The sequence below is a fragment of the Onychomys torridus genome, chromosome 6 (genome assembly GCF_903995425.1).
Source record: "Onychomys torridus chromosome 6, mOncTor1.1, whole genome shotgun sequence".
In the NCBI taxonomy this organism is placed as follows: Eukaryota; Metazoa; Chordata; class Mammalia; order Rodentia; family Cricetidae; genus Onychomys; species Onychomys torridus.
Window position 1 is genome coordinate 77,234,006 of NC_050448.1, and position 23,662 is coordinate 77,257,667.

Consider the following 23,662-nt stretch of genomic DNA (forward strand, 5'->3'; position numbering starts at 1 on the left):
TACCCTCCTGGGCGCCCTGGCCTTCTTCTCCCTCATGCTCACCAAGGCAGAGACAGTTCACCATAATTTTGTGTTCTTTCTTTAAAAATAAACACTCTACTAAACTGTAACACAAAGTGAATGTTTGTGCAAGCAGAGGAAATCAGGAGCATGATGTCACAGGTCACCAGCTGCTGCTAAACCAGTGACTCTTTCCAAAGCCTCCACACCTTACGGTAGCCTCTCTTTGTTTACTCTTGACAGGAAGCTTGTGATTTCCACTACTTTCTGCAAAGACTATTTTTATTTAAAAAAAAAAAAAAAAAAAACTTTAAAGACGTCAGTCATGTGATCAACCACTGCTGCCTCTTGTCCCTCTTGTTAGGAACTGGCTGAATTTCTTTCTGCCAAGCTTCTTGGCATGTAACACCAGCTGCCTTGTCAGCCACGGCCCTGCAGGGAGCTGGGGCGGGCAAGTCTCTTCACCTCTCTGCACAGCAGCACCAGATTTAGCACAAATACAGCAGGGTCCCACAGGAGGGAAGGTGAACTGGAACGTTCCCGCCTGGGCAAGAAAGTGAAGGCTCCTTGTGTGAGAGAAGGAAGAGGTCTTTGCGGTCTCAGTAACACTGGACAGGAATCCTTCACTACAGCCTCCCTGACCCTAGAATCAACACCTTTGAGGTTCGGCAACCCTCTTTTTTAGACACAATGAGGCCTTCAGATGTCTCTGGCTGATGCAGACTTTATGAATTGGTGTGACCAGTCTGGGGGATAAAGAAGTACTCTCAGGAGAGTTGATGATAAACATTCCACTTCCGGGTGTGAATCTTAGAGGTGATGTAATGGGATCCAAAGCTTACAGCAGCATCTGTAACAATAAAAATGGAAATGGGAAGGAAGCAGGAGAGGAAGGGAGAGGGGTCAAGGAGGGAAATGAAGAGACCTGGAGCAACCTAAATGTCCATCAACACAGGTATGCATTAAAAAGTGTGGTGTGGTCCTGTAAGAAGCTGTTGGGGGCCAGGGAGACTGCTATGCTGGGGAAATGCTTGCTGTTTGAGCATGAGGCCTTGAAATCAGCGTAGGGTCTTGAATTCAGATCTCCAGCACCCACACCTGGAACTCTGGCACAGGGAGCATAGAGACAAGATCCCTGGGGCTCAGGAGCCAGCCACATCAGTGAGCTCCAGTTCAGTGAGGAACCCCGTCTCAAAAAGTAAGGTGCAGAATGATGGAGGAACACACCCAATGCTGACTTCTTGTCTCCATACATGTGGACTCACACCCTGCCGCACATGCAAACATGTTCATAACCCATGACCTATGTACAAAAAAGAAATGAACACAATGAATGAACTACATGCAACTTATTAACACAAATAAATCTCACAAATACATAATAAAGTCCGTAGAAAATCAAGTTGCAAAAATGGGTTGCCAGTTTTAAACATTTAAACATAAACATATGTAGTGTCTGAATCGTGTCTGGATGTGTGATAAAGTTAGAGAAAGGTGACACACACTTCAGGGGTAAAATGGCTACAGGGGAGGGGTTGGGATTGGGGAGATGATTGTAGATGAATTGCTAACATTTTATTCCCTTGAATAAATATTTGAACTAAATTCGGTAAAACATTAACGCTTGGTTAAGCTTATGGCGAGAACATCAAGTATTTATTACATCATTGAGAACACTGAGTATCACATCACTGCTGGACTTTTGAAGTATTTTCTTGTTTAAAAAAATAATAGGTATAAATGATTCTCTAAATGTTCTCCAGGCTCTCGCCTCACTCACAAAAGATAAAATGTCCAGTCCAGCCAAATAGTGGAAATTTACGATCAACAAAAACTAGTGGTAAGATCACCAACTCCTCCAGCCAGTTCCTGACTTTGCTGCTGCTCTGACCTCAGCAAACAGAGTCCCCTCTCTCCTGCTCTGGCCAGGCCTGTTGGCTCTGGCTGGGACTGGCCTGTGTGAGACACAGGCAGAGACCACAAGGAGAGGAAGAAAGAACAGCTTCCTCAGCGCTGGCCTTGAGACTGGAAGAAGCTACATCTCTGATGGGTGGGACTCTTCTGGGTTCTCTCAGCCTTATGGTGATCCCTCCCTTCTCTTGCTTCTTTAGGACTTGGGGTGCACAGGGACTATTGCCGGCCCCACACAGGCTTCAACAAACCTTGTCAGGTTCCCTTGCATTTGAACACATCTTTATAAACGGCACCCCCATCAAACCTTTAATACCCCAGCTCAAGTGTGCCATCCACTTTCTCCTGGTGCTGGACCCCACGGAGCACGCGGGATGAGTAGGAGCGCTCAGGAGAGCAAACAAAGCAACGGAGACAACTCTGCCTGGACAAAGCCTGGGAAGATGAATGGAGGTTTGCCAAATGCTCCAAGGGATGGGGGTGGGGGACAAAACAGCCAGATCAGAGAATTGGAACTCACGACCATAAGAAACTGCCTGCGTGAGCTATTCTGACCTCCCAAATAAAAGTTGTTTCACATGGTCAACCAAGTAATAGGATTCAGACCATGATTTCATGACCATAGGACTCAGGGAGAGTTAAGGAGCAGTAAGAAGGCAAATGAATGTGTCCCTCCTGGGTGGATATTATGAAAGACAGATATAATATTTATCATCTGCAGCAAAGAGTATTTAACTTCTTGAAAGGGATAGAAATGTAGCTTCCATTTTGTGTGGCTAATCCAACAAAGCCAAGGAAGAGTCCCCGAATCTGCAACCTAGTTCTTACAGAGAAGAGACTCGCATGCAAATTTCCTCAAGTTGAGCTCTCTGGAATGCAGAGTTAGATGTGCCCTTAATTGCTTAGCCCGTCATCTGAAGATGAAGCAGGCAATGTAACAAAGGAGTTAAGAATCCTGCTCGCTACCACACATTCGTATGAGCTTCCAGCTGGATTTCTTATCCACAGACAACTGCCAGAGGGAATGGGTTCTGGAGGACCCCAGTGAGATGTTTCTGTGGAGAAGGGATGAAGCTTGACTCCTGGCCGAAGTGACTAGGTGCAGGAAGAAGCTACCCAGAGAGAGAAGATGCAGAGAGCAAGCTAGTTTGGCTGGAGGAGCAAAACATTCATGAAGCAAAGGACTTCCTTTTATTAATCTTCTTGTGGGACCAAAATTCATCTTTCTTTAGAATTGTTAGTCTCGTGAAATTTATTATCCTGGATGACAATAAGTCTTCCCAGGTTTAGAAAGAATTTAAAAGCATGTGATTTATTTGTCCTGAGATGATTCCCAGACCCATAGTGCTACTCCTCAAAACTAATATTTTGGCATTTAATAAACCAGGGAAATTGGGCCATGAACTCAACATTAATGAATTAAAAACCCTCTAAGTAATATTTAATGTTGGAGTTGTTTTGATCTTGTAATTTCTTCTATGACACTTGAGTTCAGCACACTGTGGAACCCGATTGCCAGAAACCTATGTTCAGGGGGAGAGCAGCCTCCCTACACCCCAGTTTTGAAATTTCAACTGTCTGCATTCCAGGTGCTCTATCTGATGGGCTAGTGTAGCACTGTGTGTGTGTTGGGGGGGGGGGGTCTTCTGAAGCACTGCTCAACACATAGAAGGGTTTGCAGGAAGCCACTGGAGCCTGGGAGAAGAGTGAGAGGAACTTCTACAGGAGCATGAGGATAGTAGCTACGCTTTGCTCTGTGTCGGGGATCGTGCGGACATTCCTATCTTAATGGCCAACCACAACTATTAGCATCATCCCCAGGAAGTGCAATGCAGATTCTGGTCCTGCAGGAAAGCATGGCTCACCACTCATCTGTCTGTCAGCTCACGCATCCTGTGCTGTACTGTTTCCAGGACCCAAGTTTCCAAGTTGATTGAGTTGTTTATTCTCGGAATGAAGTAATCCATCATCACCCAAGCCTTTGGGGAGGGCTGGCAAGGGACCAAAGCCTGGCCAAATGATGAGTCAAGTTGTCCCCCAGGAGGAACCCTGGTCTAGTTCTTAAGTCTCACCCTACAAAAGTGAAGACTCGGGCTAAGAGTTGGCAAATGAGTTGCCCAAGGTCCTATAATGAGTGTAGGTGAGATTGCATTTGACTACAAGTCCATCATTGGCTAGCAGTGACTCCCAGGTCCTCCCACAGTCTATCTACCTCTGTAGCCTAGAATATTCTATCTTCTTTTTTTGTACAAATCTTTTTCTTCCCTATGGTCAGTTACTTTTGTATTTCCCTACAAAACAGAAGTGAATTGTATCTCAAATGTTATTCTACTGTGTGTAACCCTGGCCACTTTTATTGCAGACCTGTAAGTACTAAATCTGTGTGTATATTAAGCATCCAGTCAACTTTTATTGTTGACTTTTATTATATAAGTTGACTATTAGCAAAGGTTATTCTAGCATCAGACATGGGAGAAAATCTAGAATGGAGCCGGGCATTGGGAAACATGAATGTGGTGACATGCTGCTTATGACATAATTTGGTCCCCAAAGAGGATTGTGGTGCTGGTGGTGGGTAGTGGTAATGAGCATTATAGGAAAAATGTGAGATGTATTTCAGGGTCAAACTGGATGTCAGGAGAGGAAATAAATGAAAGGATGACTTTTTAAAATTCTTTTTGCCCATTTCAACTCTGAACAACAGGACAAGCTGGTGGAGGACCATCTCCCCCACACATACACCCAAGGTGATCAAATGATCGGGCAGAAGGCAGAGGGCAACTGTCTGCAGAGACAGTGGCTTAAGCTGGGGAGGGAGAGCTTGCCCAGCCAACCCTCAGGAAATGAGAGTGAGCCCATCCCTGACACTGGTGGGAGCTCCAGGACCCAGAGGCTGGATGGCCTAGAGACCTACGATAGAACCCAACATGACTGAAGAAAAAGAAGTCAATGTAATGAAACCTAATGATATTCTGCTATACTCACAGATTGGTGCCTAGCCCAACTGTCATCAGAGAGGCTTCATCTAGCAACTGATGGAAACAGATACAGAGACCCATAGCCAAACATCAAGCCAAGCTCAGGGAATCCTGCTGAAGAAGGGAATAAGGATTGTAGGAGCCAGAGGGGTCAAGGACATCACAAGAAAACCACAGAATCAACTGATCTGGTCCCATAGGAGCTCACAGAGACTGAACCAACAACCAAGGAGCCTGCACGGGACTGACCTAGGCCCTCTGTACATGTTACAGTTGTGTAGCTTGGTCTTCTTGTGGGACTTCTAACAATGGGAGCAGGGGCTGTTCCTAACATGTTGGCTGGCTTTTGGGAGGGACTCTACCCCTCAAACTGGGTGGCCTCATCCAGCCTTAATACAAGGGGAGGTACTTAGTCATATTGCAACTTGCTAGGCCATGTTTTGTTGATACCAATGGGAGGTCTGCCCTTTCCTGAACAGAAATAGAGGAGGAGAGGATGGGGGTGGGGGTAGAAACTGCAATTGGGATAGCTTGACCACAGAGCTAGCAAAGATACAAAAACAGGAGCAAATCCGTCAACCCATACAGGGGGCGGGGAGAGGTTGCTCTTGCCATCTTACCTAGCCAGTGTTTTTCTACCCAGAATTCCAAGAGCCCCTCTCCCCAGGAAGCACCCTGAACCCCCACCTTTGTGAGATGAGAAACACTATCTCAGAGCTCCGTTCCCTAGACATGGGCACCCCAGTCACTGCCATGTCTCCATCAGTGGCAGCCAGTCCACCATTCTTTTCTCCAGCTCCCTCCAACAGCGGCCGATTTCCCAGCTGTTGCTCTCTCTCCCAGGACCCCTCCCCTCCAGTCTCCCGGAAGCTCTCCCATCTACCCAAGGCCCTGACAATTTCGGCAAAAGCTGAATTTTATCAAACAAACTTAGAAAGTCGCGGAGGACGAACATGCTTCAATTTGGACCTTATAAACCATCTGTGTACGTTAGAACCCCTTAAATGTGGCAGACATCTCTATTTCATAAACCTCTAACTCAATTTCGTTTCTTAAATATTTGTAGAATTTCCACGAGCACATCCAACAATGATCGGTGGCACTGGTGATTAAAATAGAAGCAAGGAAATTGGCTAACAACAGCAGCCCACCAAGGCCACCCACGTGGGGAAGCCAAACCACAGAGGAGCTGGAAACTCCGGGGACAGAGACCTCTGGGAAAAATCTTCCACTTCCTCTTTTCCAGAGCAAAACCTATGGAGTCACATGTCACATGCCTTTTTTTTTTAATCACCAAACAGTGCCTGGCCAAGGTGTTGCGCTTGCACTCAGAGTACTGCAGCACACTACAACCAACCACCAGCGCAGGGAACCCACTATAGGCTGTCTCTGGTTACCCAAACCTGCAGTAACTCTGTTTAATTCCATAGCTCACTCTTGGCAAGAAAGCAGTGTAGGCCTCTGGGGGAATAAACTTGAAATCTGAAATTCTCATGGCCTATGACTTTAACAGAGCTGCTCCTGAGTGCTTAGCATTTCCTGTTGGCTCCATCATACCTTCTGACTGACAGACTGACACGGACAGTTTCAGCCATTCAAGCAACCCCCGGCTGAAAGCGTTCGAGAAGATAAGAACTCCCCACAGAGCCTTCCCCATCACTACAGCTAACAATAGCAGCTCCTTGTCTAAAGCAGCCCCTCCAATAAGAGCCCAAACCAGACCTCACCACACCCAGTAATGGGAACCTCACTGACAAATGTTTCTCATCTGCGCCCAATCAGTTTATAGGGCATTATACAGAGCCACGAATGCATTCCATATGTGTTCCATCCTGAAAACCCTGAAGCCTCCTCCCCAAACCAAATCACGTTACTATTATTGTTGTTGTTATTTAACATTTGTTCTTTTTTACAAGTGTGAAGTGCATCACAATCATTTATTAATGCTTTATCATCTGGAGCCCAACCCCTGCACACTCAGATACCAAAAATAGAGATGACTCAGAGGACTGCATTACCATGGCTATAATTTTGGTGTCCTTCCTCCACCCAAGCTAGGCACCCACCCCTATCTTCAGAAAAGAAAGAGAACAACAGGAGATGTGGGACTTTTCTGAGAGAACTGATACGTTGCATGACAATAACAGTTGAAGCAGAGGGATCCCAGCTCCTTCAGAGCATGGTGAGCCTGCAGAGTGCCCACACCTTCTAAGCTCTGGGGAGAAATAGATGGTGAGACTCTCCAGAATGCTCCTGTGAGAACTTTGCAAGTAAGGGGGAATGTGGTGGTTTGGATGAGAATGGGCCCCATAGGTTCATATGTTTAAATGCTTGGTCCCCAGTTGATGGAACTGTTTGAGAAGGATTAGGAGGTATGGCCCTGTTAGAGGAGGTATGTCACTGGGGGTAGGCTTTGAGGTTTCAAAAGGCTCACATCATTCCCAGTGTGCTCTCTGCCTCCTGCTTGAAAATTAAGATGTAAATTTTCAGCTCTTTCAAACAACTTGCCCACTACTTGTGGCCACACTGCCCCACCACGATGAACACGCAACCCTCTGAAACTCTAAGTCCAATTAGACAGTTTCTTTTCCAGTTTTCTTTGGTCATGGTGTCTCTTCACAGCAATACAAAAGTAACTAAGACCTGGTACCAGGGAGTGGGTTATTGCTATAACAAGCCAGATTATGCTGGTTTTGGGAGAAATGTAGAAGATTTGGGGACTTTGCACTAGAAAAACAGCCAAAAGCTATAGGCAGAACATAACAGGTCATCTTAGTAAGAGCCTGGGAGATAATGCTGAGAGCCATGTGGCCTATGGAGGCCCAGCTCCATAAAGAGGTTTCAGTGGAGACCAATATTAGCAACTAAACTAGAGATCCCCCTTGTAATATTTTAGCAAAGAATATGGCTGCCTTCTGTCCCTGTCCTCAGAACTTGCTTGAAGCTAAATTTAAAAGTAATGAGCTAATTTCTTTGGCCAGGGAGACTTCAAGGCAGTCTAATATTGACTCTCTCCATGTTTATTAGTAACCACTCTTATTCAGACCTGCAATGAAAAAGAGCAAATGGGGCAGAAAGCAATAAAAAAAAAATGTAAAGCTTGACAAAGAGCACCAAGAGATTTAAGCTTAGAGCCAAGACTTGTTCTGAAAGTGATTAGGAAACTAAGGAGAGGCTTGCCCCAAATTGGAATAAAGGAAGGAGTGGCCTTGGGGCAAGGCCCCACCCAGATATGCTCCCAATGTAAAAAAAAAAAAAAAAAAAAAAAAAAGTCCTAAGGAATTTTTTGTTCCTAAAAAGCAACTACAAACAAAAACTGCTAAAAATGTGATTTAAGGGAGGCCAGGCTCCATCCCAAGCAAGCAGCTGGACTCAGCAGATTTGTCCACACGGTTCTGGCTTTAGAATTATGAAGGACACAGAGTTAAATATTATGGGTTCTTCCTCCCTGGTTAAGGAGAGGCTCAGAGGACAGACACGTGACAGTGGAGTCCCTGGGGCATGGAGGCCCTGAGACGCCACTGGGTGAAGTGTGAAGGTGAAGCCTAGATTGCATTGGAGATCCCAGGATGTTGGAGGGACCAGATCTACAGGGTCCTTGACAAGGGAAGCTGCACACAGGGAACACAGGAAGGGAAGCAGCCCATGAGAGGGGAGTGTGCTATAGGCAGCAAAGCTGGACAGAAGAGCTATCAAGGCATTTGACCTCAGACACGTACAAGATTTGGAGTTTACATGGCCGGGTTTCCTTCTTGCTTTGGTCAACTATTTCCTCATTGTTCTCTGATTGCTCCCGTTCAGAATAGTAATATATATTCTGTGCCGTCATATGTTGGAAGTATGTAATTTGCTTTTTATTTTACAATGAGTTACAATTAAGAAGCTGAACTTTGAACTGTTGAGACTGGAAAACTACGGGGACTTTTGAAGTTGGACTGAATGCAGTTTGTATTGTGATATGCTCACATGCCTACGGGGGCCAGGGAGTGGAATGTGTGGTTTGGATGGGAATGGCCCCCATAGGCTCATATGTTTAAATACTTGGTCCCAGGCTCTGTTAAAAGAGGGATGTCACTGGGAGCAGGTTTTGAGGGTTCAAAAGACTTTCACCATTCCCAGTGTGCTCCCTGACTCCTGCTGGTGAGATTGCCGCTGCTCCAGCCAACATGCCTGCTACTTGCGGCGATCCTGCCCCACCGTGATAGACTCTAACACTCTGAAGCTGTAAGCCCAATTAAATGGGCTTTTATAAGCTGCCTTGGTTTTATCACAGCAACAAGAAAGTAAGACAGGAGTAGATGGTGTGTGAGTCTGTGTTTCTTCTAGAACTTTCCAGGAAGAGAACAATCCACTGGGTTATTCACTTGGGGCATTACATCCCCAGACAGTTCTAAAATTGTAGGAAGATGGTGCCTTCCCACCTATACCCTCCTCTGTCACTCTCAGGTCAAGTTCATAGGCCAGTCGGTGTACTTGGACATTTTAGATCATTTTGACAGCAACCTAAGCAGAAAGCACAACATCACCCAGGGCTCAGAAGCTAGTTTCACACTTTGGGACAAGCCCCCCTTGCACACACCTGCTTTCCTCATCCATGCTCAAAGTGGTTCTGAATTGAAGATTCTCAGAAGCTGTTGCTGAGGAAGCATGTCTGGGAGGGTACACTGCTTAAATCAAATAACAGCAGCCTTCTCCATGCACTAAAAATATGTGAACATACAGACTTTTCTCAGCTGGAGACTCTCATACATTTTTGCTCCACCTTAGTGCCTGTTAGCACTTGTCTGTTAGCCAGAACTAGCCTAACACAAAATAAATGAATGAGTAGAAACGATTAATGGGAAAGCTCCAGGAGCCTATGTCTTCTAGCAGTTGCTTTTCATGACCCAGGCTGCCTGTGTTTTTGGTTTCATGTTGCATGAAGAGTCTGCAATCATGTTTGCTGGAGAACTGTTCCTTGCTTGTTTGAGGAAATTCAATAGATCATATTTGATGGCATGCTGGAAAATAGTCCTGACTTTCAAGGCATTAACTCCACGCCAGCCCATGTAGACACAGGGGAAGAGCGCAGAATTTGAAGCTCACTGGTTGCCACCCCATTCCTTAAAGACCATTTCTTTAACTGATATGACTGCTACAAGCCTCAGCTTCCACCTCCGTATGTGCCCCAGGAGGGATGCCCGAGGAAGGGGATAACGTGCTCATCAGTTAAAGGAAGGTGCTCATCCAACACAAGCTCGCTATCACGAGGGCTGAGTGAGGCACATTTCAAACACACCTGGCCCAGTTTCTCACACTTCCCATGAACCCCGTGACTCCCACTTAAGCTGCAAGCCTTCTAAATGTCAGCCCTCGGGCTCCCAAGCTCCTGCCCAGCACCCAGCTGTCAGGAGTCACAGACAGCTCCTGGCAAACTTCAAGAAGCTGAGGTTCCAGAAGTGAGGCGGGAGAGAAAAAATGTCTGCAAACCTTAAACCAGAGGCTCTCTCCTGCCCAGGCCCACTCCTGCTGCACTCCAGAAGAAACAGGATGGAACAGAGACTCTGGAGCCAGCTACCCTGGCCTCAGGTTGCATCTCACAGTTTTGCCTGGATAGGGCCCAAAGTTTTAATCAAATGTGTGAAGAGAAAAAGGAGGAGGGTGGGGAGGAGGAGGAGAGTGGGGAGGAGCAGGAGGGTGGGGAGGAGGAGGGGGAGGAGGAGGGAGAGGAGAACCATGGGAAAGAGAAGGAGGAGGAGGGAAGGAGGAGAAGGAGGAGGAGGAAGAGGAGGAGGAGGAGGAGAAGGAGGAGGAGAAGAAAGAGGAGGAGGAGGAGAAGGAGGAGGAGGAGGAGGAGGAGAAGAAGAAGAAGAAGAAGAAGAAGAAGAAGAAGAAGAAGAAGAAGAAGAAGAAGAAGAAGAAGGTGGCGAATGCTCCTCTCACACAAAGAGCACGCCACTGCCATCCGCATCTGGAGAGCTGGCCCCTGGAGAGGTGCTGTGTCACCTGGTGCCTCTCATGTGATAATCGGCTGGCAGAAGAGCAAGTGTGGGAAAGGGTCTAGAAGAAGAGAAAACAGCTAGATGCGACAGTCCCCAGCCCCTTCCCCCATGTGCTCCAACTGTGGCTCCCTTAAAGTGATCCTAATTGTTTAAACAAGATTAAACAAGCATGGAATTTGAGAGGGAGAAGGAAGAAATTTGAAAAACAAATAGCGAGGGAATTTTTCTTTGCAAAGACCCGAAACAAATCTAAACCGTAAGAACAGCTCTGATTTAGTAGCCTTGAAAAAAATCCCAGGCTGAATGTGTCCAACAAAGCGTCCGGAGGAAGGTGACCATCCCAGAGGTTTACAGAGGATAGAGGGGCAGTGAACCCAGAGTCACCACCGTCAATATACCATCGATGCACACACACATACACACATACACACACACACACACACACACACACACACACATACACACATACACACACACATGCACACACGTATACACACATACACACACATACACACATACATACACACATATACACACACATACACATACACACTCATACACACACATATACACACACATACACACACACACACACACACACACACACACACACACACATCCCTAATGCACTTCTGCTCAGGACACCAACAGCAGCCCCATAAAACAAGAAAATCTTACACCCAATTTAAGCCCCAAGGACGGCACAGTAGACCACCAGAGTGCTGAGATTTACGGACACCAGGGACCCACAGCCTCTGGAGGATGAAGCTGGCACTCCTTAGCATGGAGGACAAAGCTCTCCAGCCTGCTCTTTCACATACACGACTTTCTAACTGGACCTTCCAACTCCTCCCTGGCCCTAGATCCCCGTTCACTCATTGCCTTGCACAGCTGCTTCTTAGCCTGTGGAATACCCTTCCCCAGTCCTCACCAGCTTGCAAAGACCCACTCACTCCTTAGAATTCACTGAACAATGGCCTGTTCAGGGCAGAGGAGGTGGTCAGTTGACTCAAGCCAACACCCAGAACTCATGTAAAAATGCTGGGAGTAATGGTGCACAGTTGGAATCCCAGGGCTGGGGAGGCAGAGGCAGGAGGAGCCCTAGGGCCCTCTGACCAGCCTAGTCTAACGGTGAGCTCCAGGCCAATCAAAGACCCTGTCTCAAAGAAGGTGGGTAGTGTTCCTCAGGACATCACCTGATATTGTCCACTAACCTCCACATGTGCACACAGAGACACACACAAATGAGCTATTCGGCACAGCTTTTCCTCAGCTAGCATCACTCCCTCCTGGTGCATATTTCTAACCATGCAGGGACCACTCTACTGCCATTGGCTTCCACGGCTCCATCTCCCAGAGTTGAACTTGAGTCGCCGGGCCCCTGAAATACCTGCACTTGCTGCACCTACACTGTTGCCGAACATAGGATATTCCCAGCAGCTGTTCGTGGAGCTAACTGGTTCTGACTATATGCCCAGTGATACAGGGCGACCTCTCAGTGGTTGGGGGCAGGGTGATTTAGGATCCTAGGGTTAGCTTAGCCACTAGAAAGAACACTCCACCGTGGGTCAGAAGCCCGCCATCTCCTTGTATACCCCTAGACTGACATCAATCTGTGGGAGCAGCAGGTAAGACGCTCAACTGGCTGGTCTGGCAACTTGCCATTTTAATGAAGCCGCAGACTTCTGAATTGAAAGGGATTCTGGAAGCCGTGGGACCTCCTCCACAGATGCTCAGTCAAACTAAATGGCTCTCACATCATAAAGGAAGAATCCTGCCCGTATGAAATAAGCTTCACTGTTATGTTTTAAAGAATGGTATATAGGTATGCAGCCTCATTCATAACAGCTCCTCATCATGGAGTTCCGCGGGGCTTTGTGCTGTGAGACTTACATTCCTGCGTTCAGTCTGTGTATCTCTTTCAGAGTCAGTGGGGATTGCACCAGGGTGACCAGTTATCCAGTTATTACACCACGATCCTCCCTTAACCCACACAATCCCAGGGTCCCCTGTGCTCCTGACTCAATAGTCTGGTTAAAACAAGATTCTAGCAACCAAGAATGGGAGAAAATGTGATTCAAAATGTTCTGGAATTTCTCCGATTATTAAAAGGCAATCAAATAATAAACCATAGGTATTTTACCGTCTTCTCTCCCCATATATTTTCCTTTGATTAAGGTAGAACTTACCCCCACACACCCACCCAGAACTCTCTTTTGACTGTTCCTGGCCAAGCAGGCTGAAGTCGGCTCCACAGTACCCCTCCTCACCAGCCCTCCTCAGACTGCTTATCTATCAGGCTTTTAATTCTTCCCTCTCCTCTTCCACTTCCTCTGCCCTACAGACTAGTCCCAGGAACTTCCTCTGCATGAAAACACGCCTCCTTTAACCCCACAGCAGGAGGTGATGGGAATGGGCCCCCAGGCACAGGAAGACAGCATCTCATCTCCCCAGTCCCTGGCTGTCACTGACTTTCCAGAGGCACAAAGCCTGAATCCCTGGATAGTTCTTCTTTGACATCACCCTTGCATAATCCCCGCTGTCTCCAGAGGAGAGATGCGTGGTACTGAATTAAAGAATTTAAGTGCGGTTTCATGGCACAAAGCCCTGTGGATGGAACTCAGTGAAGAGGAGCCATTACAAATGAAGTTGAAAAGTACAATACTTACACAATAGTCTTTAAAAAATAATAGTGAAGGTCATTTCACAATTGGGCACCAACTTTCAAGCGAACTGTGTACCAGGCACCCAGGTATGCTGTATGAGATGTGTATTGATGGACGTGTGCCCTGGAATGACAGTCACAACTAAGCATTGCCAGGCAGCCCTGGCAATGGGGTATGATTCGAGGCTTTCCCAACCCTCCTACCAAAAACACATGTCCACTTACATAACAAAGTAACATCCTGCCTTGCTCAAAAGCATTAAAGCTACAGGAGGCTAGAACCTTCAAACATCGTCAATAATTAATGTTCTCTGACCATTTAAACAGTTTTTGGCCAGAACTAAAGATGTGAGGAAAGGTCTGCATTTGCTGTAGAGAAGCATTGTGTGTGTCCAGGGCAGACATGGCGTGAGAGAAGAGTAAATAGAAAAATAAAGGATGTTCTGGAGAGATTGACAGGGGCCCAGCAAGGAGCCAGGCCGCCAGACCCTGAGCGTTTCTGCCATCTCAGCTCCCAGCTGGTTGATGGGAGACTGGCTGTGAAGAGCACGGCGAGAGTGCCCTCTAGTGGACAGAAACGGTGCTTGGCTCCCCTCCGCTCTGTAGTTCAGCCTGGGGTTACATCTTCTGTGACTTCTTCATTGATTCAGTCAGTAGGCATGGGTTGAATTTCCCTTATGTGCTAAACACCAGTATGGACACCAGGGAGACATGTGACCAAGGCTTGGCCATCACTCTCAAGAGAGTGTCCACCAGGTGACAAGATTGGATAACTTGTGGTAGGGTGTGTGTGTGTGTGTGTGTGTGTGTGTGTGTGTGTGTGTGTATATGTGGGGGGGGGGGTGCTAAGGCAGAAGTGGTAAAGCAGGAAGGTCTGCCCAACAGATGTGAACCTCAAGCTGAGGTGTTTAACAGATAAGCGAATGGAAGATAGGTGTGTCAGGTCAGACAGCGGCGACTAGAGTTCTTCTCCCATCTGGGGAGAGAGAGAATGGGAAGCCAGAGAGTAAGGTAAGTGCATGGGTGGTTTCTCATTCATTTAAACATGATAGGAAGCTAGACAAGCAGCGAGCTGCTTTACAGATTCATGAATGCATTACTCTGATAAACAGGGAACTGAAGTTGGTCCTCGGGAAACAAGACTGAAGGCCAACAGAAAATGACAGTGGACATCAGAACCAGGACAAGAAACCGGATGGAGGAAGAGATGTGGAGGAGAGCAGATCAGCCAGATGTGGCTGCAGAGTGGATGTGGAGATGGGATGGGAGTGGGAAGCTTCCAATCACTTTCTAGCTCCAGCAAGGGGGCTTGGGAGCTGGCTTGATGGTGTGTTGCTCACCAGACTAGGGATCATTAGAAAGTCTGTAAGGAAGACGGTAAGTTTTATTTTGAACGTGGGGAATTGGATGTGCTTAAGGGGAAAATTCTGGGAGGTAATTGGTAATTGACTGTTTAGTCTGAAGCCTGGAGAATTGATGCAAGGTTGGCAGTAGTCTGTGGCATCGGTAGGGAAACAGTCTTCCAAGGTAGCAGCCACCATGGAAAGAGAAGAGCTGGGGTAGGCTCTAAGGCAAAGCTCACTTGTAAGAGGATGGTAGGAGAAGCACAGGTACCAGGAGGGCTGAGAAAGACTGAGAACAAGCCAGGTAGGCAATTCCTTAGAGTTTAATAGTGCCTCATGGAAGCAGGAGGGCTAAGAACTTCTCACATAACACCCTCAGCACATGGTCAGCATCCAGAGCTAGCTAGCTCCCCTACAGCAGCGTGACTAGGAAAGTCACTGTAACAGGACACAGACCCACATTCCATTAGTCTGGATCCAGGCTGTCTAGCATGGCTCCTCCCACCCAAGGAAGTAGAGAGTGGTCTGAGTCAGTACCTCCAGTGTGAGATCTCCACCAAGTGGGCACTGCTGACTGATGTCTTGTGTGTTCACTGAAGTTCAGAAATGGATTCTGACACTTGGATCTGAGTAACCTCAATGACCCCCTCAACAATGCTGCAAGGTAAGGATGATTGACATTTCCTGTTTACAGATAAGCCCATCCAATTGGGAAACACTATGTGATGTGCCCAATAGCACATACTCCACAAAAAAAGGGGGTCCCTTTTTAAAAGTGTCATCTCTAGGGTGTCCCATTTGAACAATAAGGATCAGAGAGGAACATGAACACACACACACACATACACACACACACAGTACTAGATGGCAGCCACTCTTAACCAAATCCCAGTTTGTTCTCAGTTCTACAAGGGGCTCCTCTCATCCTTAAATAAGTCCCTCACCCTGCTCAGTGCCTCAGTTTCCCACTGGGAAGTGGGGATAAAGGGTCATATACCCCCTTCTTCCTTCCTCAGGAGTAAACCTGTTGAGGTCACGCCTGAGGCTTTGGGAGCCGTAGGAGGAAGTGAAGACTAGAAGGGGATGTTCAGTAGACAGGGGAAGGCTCTGTCCTTCTTCTCGCTCTGAGTAGATGGGCACACTGGGAAGTTCCAGACCAGGGTGTAGATGCCTGACAGTCACTACAGTCACTTCTGAAGCTGAGGGCAGTGGGAATGTTGGGAGAGGGACAGTTCTCCACAATAAACAGGAAGCAAATGAAAGCTCAATGGGCCATCAGCTGAAAAGCACGGGCTGCCGCTGAACTAAATTCTGAGCTACGCTCGACTGAATCACGGTGTCTGCTCTCTTGCTTCTGCTGCCTCTCCACGTTCCAGTTCTAAACAATAAGGCCAGGAGAACTTTATCAGATTCAGTGTACAGAAATGTCTACTTAGAATTTCTCTAAAATGTTTCACACACATGTGCTACATAAATACACACCTCTAACTAATCTGTCATCAAGGGAAACGAAACACCCTAAAGGCATTTCTCCACCTCAGCTGCAGCAGCAACTGACCCTCAGGTGTCTGGAATGTTCTGGGACACCTTCTCCAAAAGCCTAGCCCAGCCTCAGCCCACTGTTCCTGGAAACCACCTCCTCTGGAAGCTCTTAGAAGAATTCAATAAAAGTCTCATCTCCCTGCCTCGGTCTGAACGGTGAGGTGGTTCCCATGAGCTACTCTCTCGCCTCAGTTATTCACTCGCTGTGTTTTCGTGCCTCCAAAACCCACTGAACTTTGGTGCACGGCTGGTGTTTATTCTCTCTCAGCAAGGTTCTGAAGGCAATCCTCCAGAATAAAAGTGTTAACAAGGAGTGTGTGAGCAGCAGGTGATCCCACTCAAAGCTATTTGGGAACTCCGCCATCCACTCCGCGGTGTGCTGGTGTTACTTTGGCCCAGCTCTGGGTGGGGGTGGGGGTGGATTGTGAAGGACAGCCCTTAGAAGGAGAAAGCAATGTCACCTCCTCACTTGGCACCACACTGGGTTTACAAACCTTTCTCAAGCACTGCCATTTTGTCCTCACCGCTAAAGAGTGGCTGACATTGCTGCAAGCCAGCCAATGGCAGCCTTCCCATGTTCACATGAGGAAATAGACATGGGGATACTCAGGATTTGCCAAAGGTCTGCAGCAAAGGCCAGAGAAGAGACCCTGGATATAGATCCAGGGTCCAGGAAGGAAAGACCACCACCCCCAGACACAAACACAGCCATCTAGGGACTGTTCTCCAAAGAGTAGGTGGGGGTGCCAGGAAGACATGGACATGACCACATATTCAATATGTCTAAAGAACTACAGTGGAGAAGGGCCAGCCACTCTGGAGAGTCTTGGGCAGAGAGAAGGTAAACACCTAGAAATGGGCTTCAGGGCAGGCAGAGAATTGGTCGCCTGTGAACCATTGTCTTCAGCTCTTCATCAGCATCCTGTCACTCCACCTCAGCCCCTAAGGCCCAGTTATCATCCTCCTGTTAATCAGATTCTCAGTATGTGAGGAGATAATTTGATCTCAAATGGAGCCTACCTTCCTTCCCGAGGAGGAAGGTGAAATTAGCATTTCTACCACTACAGCTAAGAGTTCTGCCAAGTGGACTCCACAGGGAGTCTTCCCTGGTGGCCCCTGCATGTCCCCTCAAGCCTCTCCCCCCCACCCCCCTCCAGCTGCTCCATGCTCACAGACTCCCTCCCGTGTTGGAAATGAGTCTGAACGTGCATTTCCATGGAAAAGCACATGCACATGTGTCTGCCCCTCCCTCTTCAGGCCACCAAGGCATCAATTAGACAATTCTGTTTGTATGAGCAAGACTGGGCAGTGTGTCCTCTGGTCGTGAGGGTTTCTGGAAGGGAAGCATGGAACCCAGAGAAAGGCAAACCTGGGGGTGGGGTGGAGGGGGAGTGAGCACAACAGCAGGAGGTTGGTTCTGGTTCTGTAGCAGCCTCTGGCCCTGGGCAGTGAGTCCAACCATCTTCTGCCCAGTGTTCCCCTGGCATTATGACTTCCTCCTGGGCCTTTCCCTTTTGTCTTCTACAGCATGGCCCACAGTTCTCCAGTCTGCGGCTTCTCTCCACCTCAGCTTGGTTGTCAACTTCGATAGGACCTAGAATCTTCTCAGAGACAAAGCTCTGGGTGTATCTGTGACGGTGTTTGTAGAGAGGTAGTGATGAGGGAGACCCACCCTGACTAGACAGTACCATCCCATTGGCTGGAGTTCCACAGTGAACAAAAGAGAGAATGTCGAGGCCAGCAAGAAGCTTCAGCAGGTAGAGTTGCTTGACATCATGCCTGATGATGTGAGTTCGATGCCAGTGTCCACAGGATAGGAGAGAACCATGAGTGGTTCTCTGACCTCCACATAAGTACAGATGTGTGTACATAAAGAAAGAAATGTAAAGAATATTGTAAATATTTATTTTATTTTGTGTTTTGCCTGGATATAGGTATGTGCACTGTATGTTAGCCTGGTACCCATGGAGGTTGGAAAAAGGCATCAGATCCCCTAGAACTGGATTTATGGATGGTTGTGAGCCACCATGTAAGACCTGGGAACCAAATACAGGTACTGCACAGGAGCAACACATAACTGTTGAGTCATCCGCCCAGCTCCTTGTGGTAATTTGTTTTTAACCAGAGAAAAGTAAGCTGAGCATTGCTCCTTCCTGGCTGCATACACCACATAAGCAGCTGCCTCACTTTCCACCAGGCTTCCCCACCATCATGTCCGCTCAGGAGTCAAAACCAACTGTCCTTCCTTAAGTCACTTTAGTCAGGTGTTCCCTCCCAGCCATAAGGAAATTAGCTGACACACCCGCCCACCACTCTCCCCTTCTCTCTGTGATTTCCAGTTCTGAACCATTAGAGGGAAACAAAGCTGGCTGGGCTCATCTTTTCCCACAAGCCACTCTGCTGGCGAGCCTACAATTAGGTGAGATACCCTCCCAATCAGGGAATGGCCTTGTAGGAAAACAAAAGCCATGTGTTTGCCAGATCCTGGAGCTATGAGGAAAATTGGGTGGAACTACAATGTCACCCACTCCCTGTGTTCAGGTGTGCCCTCCCTTTTGTCCACTGATGACCTGAGGCCATGCCCTGTTGATTTCACACCTGGAATTCCAGGGAGCCTGTCAGATGAACCCCTGCTCCCCATACTCAGTCAGAATCTAAACTTTATTCTCTGGTATTCTCTCTCTGTGTGTGTGTGTGTGTGTGTGTGTGTGTGTGTGTGTGTGTGTGTCTGTCTGTCTGTCTGTCTCTCTCTCTCTCTCTCTCTCTCTCTCTCTCTGCCTCTCTCTGTTCTCTGTCTCTGTCTTTGTCTCTATCTCTGTCTGTCTCTGTCTCTCTGCCTCTGTCTCTCTCTGTTCTCGTTCTCTCTCTCTCTTATTCTCTGGTGTATTTATTTGCCCACTTCCATCATCTTCTTAACCTATCAACTAGATTACAAAACCTTCACAGCCAGGGATGTTCTCACTTTCTCTGTGTGTAAGTTACTGGACGAAACTCATTAGGAAGGCCAGGAGCATGAGAGAAAGAGAGTGTAGCAAGTTCAGGGAAAGGGGTGACTGACTCCCCATCACTGTTCACTGAGAACAGACCTGCAGGCACATTGGAATACCATCAGCTACACTAACCACAACCCTCTACCCTGCTTCTCCCTCAGAGATGCAGAAACAGGGACAGGGCCATAGCTTATGGCTCTGCCTCCCTGAGCATCATGACTGAGCCCTCTCCTGCCCTAATAGTGGACTTGGAGAGTCCCAGGATAAACATAGTGCACTGTTAGACCATGTGGAAACTAGTGAAAATGGTGAGCTCCTGGTTCACTGGCAGGACACACTGTCTCAAATAAACAAAGTGAAAAGCAGTGGAGGGAAACACCCAGCATTGACTTCTGGTCTTTGTGCATGCATACGCCAGTGCACATGTGTGTACAAGGACTCCAGCTAAATGCACAGGTGGGCATGTTCTAGGTTTGGTTCTTTTGCCACAGGCAGCTGTATGTCCTTCTGCCAACTCTTGTCCACTTTGGCCATTTCTCTCCTGTCCTCACTGCCTCCTGGGGTGCTGGAAAAGTCACAGGCAATTGTAAGATGGGTGTTGTCATTGTCATGGTCATCAATAGTAGGCAGACAGTTGGCCCAGTGCAGCTTAGATCCCCACCACCTACCCAGAGGCATCGCTGTCTAAAATAGACAGGCCCAGACCTACAGGTTGGAAACATGGACAGTGGGAGAAATGAAACAAGCCAGACTGTGCTCTGGTGTATACACTGTATATCCGATGAAGCCCAGCACTTGTTGATTCTCAAACAGGATTGTTTCCAGTGACCCTGTCATCGCGTTGGAAGAAGGGAGGAGGTGGGGATTCCAGCCAGCACCAGCCTAGTTCCAGATGCTCTCAGGTGAGTGTGATTCACTCAGCAGCCTGCCAAGTTACTATTACTTTCCTTTCTGCAGAGAAGGAAGCGAGGTGCACACGAGAACAGAGGCTTGCTCACACTGGTACATCTGAAAAGTTGGCCTAGGTTCCCAGTGGTGCCTCAGATCAGCCATCTCACAGACTGCCCAGGCCAACACTTGCAGGGTGGTAGTAGAAACCCCAGCTGGGTGTCTCTGGTGACTCCTACACCAGAGTGGATGGTATCTGGACACTAGGGACTGATAGAAAGGTTCCCCAGCTCTAAGAGGGTCCAGATACACCCCCCCCCCCAATGAAGTGAGGCTCTGACACTGTTCTTGACTTCTTCATAGAGAGGGCACATAGCACGTGAGTAGGGAAACTTTAACAACTCACTTCACACAGTTACCTGCAGAGCACACCATGATCACGAAGGTGGTTTTCCCGGGCAAGCCCTTCCGCTGTCCTCCGGATGTGCTGACTCCTGTGATTTCCCCAAATGGGGAAAACTTGACTGTATAGTTTGTGGTAGTAGAGGACTGCATCCACACTCTCCCTACCTAAATCCTCCCCCCTGGAGCTGAGGACCGAACCCAGGGCCTTGTACCACTGAGCTAAATCCCCAACCCCTAAAAAAAATTTTAATTAAAAAAAAAAAAAAAAAGAAAGTAAACCAACTTCACAGTTGCCAGCCTATTCAGGTTCCTGGATGTCTCTGAGTTTTGAAGGATATGACCATCATCCATGCAAATGCTGAAACAGGAAGTACATGGGACAGACCAAGTGACTTGGATTTCGGGACTGACAGCCAGGGAGGCTGGGGAGCTGGATATCAGCTCCAGTTCAAGGTCTCCATATGTCACAATCACCCACACTCCTAATCTGTGTTTCTGGACCCTTGCAAAGAGCCTAGAGACAGTGCCTGCAGCCAGAATTCAGCCTGGAGGAAATCACAGAGAGAGAGTCCCAGAGGGTGTGGGAAGAGCCAAGAAAGGATTTCCAAGTGGCAGCCTGGAGGCAGGTAGCCATTGGCACTTCATGCCAGAGCCAAGGGACTCTAATCTAGATATGGCCTATTTAGTTCTATGTCCCTGATAGTCACCAAGTCCCTTCTTATAGAGATGTTTCTTTCCCTCACTAGACCATCATCTGATGCTTTGCAAAAATGTGAAAAATAATGAAGATGGTTCTAATTATAGGAGTAACCTTCTCAACACACTTCCACAGAAAAGGGTCAGAGTGGAAGCATACTAGGACCAGCAAAGACCAAGCTCCAAGATGGCCCATCTCCTCAAGGGAAGCCCTCAGTTCCTCCCCTTGGGTGACCCAGGCAAAGGAAGTTTCCATCAAGACAGGGCCTGACTCAACCTCTCCCAAGCAAACCAGACACCAGCCACCAAACTGCTAGCACAAGAGTTTCCATAATGAGACGCTTCCAGGAAAGCCCATAAAACCTTTCCTGTAAATTCAATAAACCAGATTTTGAGCCTGGGGGGTGGTGGGAGATCCTGGAGCCATACCACCCCCTCAACCCCTCTCTCCTATCACACACAGAAGACAAAAAGACAACCCACCCTTCCCCCACTACCAAGACCTCCCTGTTCCCCAAGGCATCTCAACACACTCTCCCCCACCCACCCACCAGGCCACCAGACCAAGGCTAGCCAGGCACATAGACCATCCTGCTGATGCTCTGCCATCGCCAGCAGGGGAAGCCAAGCCCTCACACCCTTCCAGCCCACCAGTGCTCAGGGATACAGTTCCCATGCGGTTAGTTCAAAGAACATAAGCCACCTGGTTCAGAAAAGAAGAAATGTACCCTGACACCATTCAGCCCAAATCAAGAAGTTTAGCCTAAGGGAGAATGGCCACAGTGCTCCCTCTGTCCTGCCCACTCCCTGCACTAGTCTTCCTGACCATTTACCTGATCCACACTCCAAATCCCTCACCCTTGACCCTGATGTTTATACACAACACGTGTGCCTCCCATCTGCACATTTCAGTCTTTTACTCCAAACTCAGCTTCAGTCTGTCGTCCCAGGGCTGGGCCTGCCAGAATCATGGTGCTGCAATGTGTTCAATGTGAGCACCTCAGCCTGGACTGTGTGCCGGGATGCGGGGGAAGAGCAGGCCTTGAGCTTCCAGAATTGGCATTTGGCTGACTCCACCCAGTCAAGGTGAGTATCTGGAAAGGTCATGGCAGATTGTGTGCTGGGGAATGAGGCAGATGGCCTGTGTGGAAAGGAACAGTTTTACCAGCACAGGCTAGGAAATCAGGCTTTGATCAGCAGGTAGAGCCCTCCAAAGCTTTTGAAGCAGAAGGCACTGAGACGTCAGAGCTCATCCAACTCAGCACTAGCATTGTGGGGTGAGAAACTGCTTCCTGAAGAGGTGAAGTGACTCTTAAGGGCACTCATTCACTCTGTGGGGCCATCAACAAGCCTGCTATAGACCAAGCATAGCTCTGCCAAGGTTATGGGATCACATGAAAGCATATATAAAAACTGTGCATCACACTACACAAGGGAGTGGGGGGGGGGGAAGAAGAGGGAGGGGAGAAGGAGAGAGGGAAGGAGAAGGAGGAGGAGGAGTGAGCTGGGAGGCCTGGGTGAGCACCTGGGATATCGAGCCAGGTGTCCTGACTTGCCCACAGCTGTACCACAGGCTTGGGAAGCAGCCTCCAGGAGGCCTAGACTCCCAGCAGGCTCTATGTGCCTGACCCTATCGGAACTAGCAGAAAGAAAAAAAAAAAAACTTTTTGCTCCTGGGGGGTAGGGTTTCACATTCCTTCCCTGCCTCTTTGCTGGAGGACCACAGAGCCCTCAGCTGCAATGCAAGCCTGTCTAGAAGACATCCCACCCCCACTTAGACTGTGGACATTTTCCAGATAGTTTTCAAAAACTGCTTTTTTGGGGAAACTATTTTCCTCCAGGCCTGGCCCAAGGACAAACCAGTCAGCGTGCACAGTTGGAGAGGACAGGGGCAGCATGTGCAGAGTACAGAGTACATCTGCCTGCAGGCTTGAAGGGCACCAGTCTGCCTGTACTTTTCCATGAAGAGGAGGGAGGGGTCAGCACGAGACCGGCTTTCCCAGGAAGGCTGCCTGGTGGCCTGGCATTCTGGGGATTTTTCCAGCCAAATCTGGGGAAGTTACTGGAACCTAACTGAGCTATGGCCAAGGTCCCTGATAGGTGTACAAGCATGAGCAGCTCTGGTTATATAGTGTTCCTGAGGGCCCTGCTCCTAAAACCTGCTTCCTCTCCTTGAGGGACCTATGCAGTAGGTCTTTATTCTGGGTACCTGCCCATCATTTGCAGATGGTAAATACACTCACTGAGCACTGGGCCCAGTCAG

The 23,662-nt window shown here is 48.1% G+C and overlaps 1 non-coding gene across 1 annotated transcript; it reads left to right on the top strand.

Annotated features, from left to right (window-relative positions):
* Positions 1-20,709: 20,709 nt before the first annotated feature.
* On the top strand, positions 20,710-20,868 carry LOC118586487. The gene has a single exon (XR_004945368.1). It is a non-coding gene; the product is annotated as a U1 spliceosomal RNA (small nuclear RNA).
* The last annotated feature ends 2,794 nt before the right edge of the window (positions 20,869-23,662 follow it).